Source organism: Equus asinus, chromosome 1 (genome assembly GCF_041296235.1).
Source record: "Equus asinus isolate D_3611 breed Donkey chromosome 1, EquAss-T2T_v2, whole genome shotgun sequence".
In the NCBI taxonomy this organism is placed as follows: domain Eukaryota; kingdom Metazoa; phylum Chordata; class Mammalia; order Perissodactyla; family Equidae; genus Equus; species Equus asinus.
The window spans coordinates 116,888,238-116,891,689 of record NC_091790.1 but is presented as its reverse complement, the minus strand read 5'-3'; the positions used below and the strand labels follow the sequence as shown (position 1 = coordinate 116,891,689).

The window sequence follows — 3,452 nt, the reverse complement described above, 5'->3', positions numbered from 1 at the left end:
AGAAGCCCCAGGGCAGAGGAAACCCAAGAATTGAACAGCAACCTGGTGCTTGAAGGTCACAAATAAATCTCCTCAAGGAAAAACTGGAAAAAATCAGACAAAGGAAGAAGGAGAAACTAGGGTTTGAGGGAGGAAAGGAGACTGGGAAGGGGCCAGAGCAGCAGGAGGGAAAAGAGCGTGATGCAGAGAGACAGGGAAGGCCAAGGAAGAGAAAGGGAAGGTGGTGACAGGCGCGATGATAATTTCATTCCCTTACCCATCGATGAGCTTTAAAACCCTCAACTGGAAAAACTGCAGGAGCTCTGGAGTATACTTTAAAATAATTTGAAAGCAGTAACTGAGTTCTCTGCTAAGATAGTGTAGAGTCTATAGATTCCAACTTCCCTAAGAGATTTCAGTTGTCCCTTTCTAGAGAGTGAGAAAAAGTATCTTATCTTCCCCATGAAAAAAATTCCCAAACCTAAGGGAACTGAATGGGGTTGAAGGTATTTATTGTGGATTCTACCTTCTTTGAATCTCACTACCCCAGGCTGCAGACATAAGCAAACTTTAACAGAGGCTAGGGGTTCTGAGATGGTGGCTGTCACCTATAATCCACTTTTACAAAATGTTCGTGAAACTGGTATATTGTTCGTGGACACTTGTGAAGATAACGAATTTATCAAAGAAAGGCAACTGAGTGTCTTATCATATAATTAGGTGATAGCACATTTGAAACAGTGATAGGATTGAGATGTTATATAAACACTAAAAACACAACTCTGTTGACTAGGTATCTGTGTGATATGCACATACGTACACATGGAGGTATACCACTTACGAAGACAGATCCAAGGAGCTGAAGATAGCCTGACGATGACAGCTGAGGAGCTGATGGTTGCCTTCCACCACTGAAACAATGTCAATGCCATGAGGATAGGAACTGCTCAGCTTTGCAGGTCAGGAGAGAGGGGAGAATTAGGTTTAACAGAATCAGTTGAGAAGAGGAACATTAAGCCTATCTTGGAAAACTTCTTCTCCATGAAAACTATTAGATGACAGAATCCCCTCTCAAGAGAAATGGTAGAAGTCCTCTCACTGAGGACATTTAGAACTCAGCTGTACACTACAAGACATTCCATCGTCCCAGACTGTAGGCCCTTTTATGTCCAATTGTTTTATTTGATGAAACATGCTCACATCGCTTCCACAGGGATGATGTATACAGAAAGACTATAATATATATAAATACACATGTGTGTGTGCGTATATACATGCACATATCATACATACATGCATATATGTACATATCTGGTCTAAGTAGCTTGTGTATATGTTGTATATAAATACATGTTATGTATATAGTCCATGCGTGTATATATATCATACATATATACAGAGACTGTGTGTATGTATGTATATATAATATAAATATATTAATATACACACATGAACTATACGTATATAAAACATATAGATTTGAGAGAGAGAGAACTTTGAGATTTGACATTCTTTTGTATGTATGTTTTTAAACTTGCAGGTCACAAATGAAAACACTAAAAACTGGAACTGATGGATATTAAAGAAACATGCTAAGGTGACAAGCCCCTCCGTTTTCTTTATTACACTAATTGTACCCTCAAGAGTCAGAGTAGACCAGGTTTGCATTTCTTTTCAGTTAGCACTTACTGCCTCTGAGAATAAGCTCAAAGAGTAATCTAAAATTCCAATAAAAGCAACAGGAAAAAAGTAGAGATGACAAATTAAAAATACTTGAACTCTCAGTGAGAACTTAAGGTTCAGTGACCTAACTAACTTTTCCTTGGGAAAGAAACAATCACTTTCAGAAAACCTATGCCCCCACAGAATGACGCATTCACTTCCTCCTAAACATAGATCACATTATCAGTGTTGCCAAATATATCAGCAAGCGCCTGGCTGCTGAACACCATGTTTATCTAATGGACCATGACAGACAGCAAGAACAAGCCCAGTTGGAGACAGTGATCTCTCAAAGTATTTTCCAAACAAGTACGTTTCTTTGTTTTTTCTTTTTCTTTTTTCAATTAAGGGAAAGAGAGTTATTAAGCAAGACAGCTATAAGAGAACTGTTTAGATATCTCCACTGAAACCGTTCTTTTCAACCAAAATGTAAAATAATTCTAGAGTCACGTTTTTATGTCTTCACATAGGAGCTAGAACAAGAAGGAAGGAGGGCCATTGAGTGAAATTTACCTATTGGAGATTCAACCAACTCCATTATGAATTGCATAGAGAAAATTCCTAAGGAAATCAGAGGTAAGTTCTCAACTTTTCCCCTCTACAAAATCAAATGATTCAAAGCTGACAGTCAGGATAGAGCCAAGAGAGGTTCTATGTAACTATGTGTGAAAAAATAATAGAAGTATACAAATTGCTTTACATTGTTTAATTTAAAAAATAACACAAATTTGTTGTGAAATATTCAGAAAACACAGGAGAAAATCAAAAGGAGAAAATCACATATAACCCTACCTTGCAGAGGTAACTAAACACGATTAAAATTTTTATTCATATTTTTCCAATCTTTGTCTTGGAAACAGATACTTTACAAACAAAAATAGAATCATTTTGTACATATAATTTTGTACCCTGGTTTTTTCATTACACAATGTATTGTGCTCATATTTTTCATGACAGTAAGTACTTTTCTACAACACCCTTTCAATTGTTATTGGAAACTCTATTAAAGCATTGTTCCTCATGTATTTATCCCATTCTCTGTTGTTGTTACCAAAAGTTTGCTGTTATCAACAGCTGGTGACATACACCCTTACGTTATCCATTTATATACATCTGTAAATATCTCCCTAGAATAATGTACTTGAAGTCTGCCAAAAGATAAAATCTCCGCAGTTAAATACCCTTCAGAAAGTTTGTAATAATTTTCCTTTCTACTAGCAAGATTGTTTATTGCGGTTTTTGACAGAACACTTCTTTGTGTATTTGTTTGGTCTTTTCCTTGCTTGAAACTGTCAATCATTTTTTATGGTTGCTTTCACAGGTTCGTGTTTAGAAAAGCTTTACCCATCCAAGATTACTTAAATAGTATATAAATAAATAAATTATAAAAATAAATAGACATGTTTAAGATGAACCTTTATTTTCTTCAAGTCACTTTATACTCCATTTTTTTATACATCGATATTAATATTACACTTAGAATATATGTTGACGTATCACATGAGATAAGGTAGTTACCCAGTTTTCTCAATACGTTATTAAGTAAACCATCTTGTCCTCACTGATTTCATGTGCTACTTCATAAAATTATTATATACACATTATTTCGGTTTAATTAAATCTGTAAATGACTGTCACCACTTCCCTCTCACCTCTCTCACAGACCAAGAAGCAGCACCTGTTTCACCGGTGTAGGAAGTAGTTAATCCTGAGCAGATTCTCGTCTTTGATGTTTATATGCCTTTGAAAAA

At 35.7% G+C, this 3,452-nt stretch overlaps 1 long non-coding RNA gene across 1 annotated transcript; it reads left to right on the top strand.

Annotated features, from left to right (window-relative positions):
- The first annotated feature begins 1,894 nt into the window (after nt 1-1,894).
- LOC123288112 (uncharacterized) lies at nt 1,895-3,096 on the top strand. Its single transcript, XR_006531651.2, has 3 exons — nt 1,895-2,010; nt 2,172-2,277; nt 3,023-3,096. It is a non-coding gene; the product is annotated as an uncharacterized lncRNA (long non-coding RNA).
- Nucleotides 3,097-3,452: the final 356 nt, after the last annotated feature.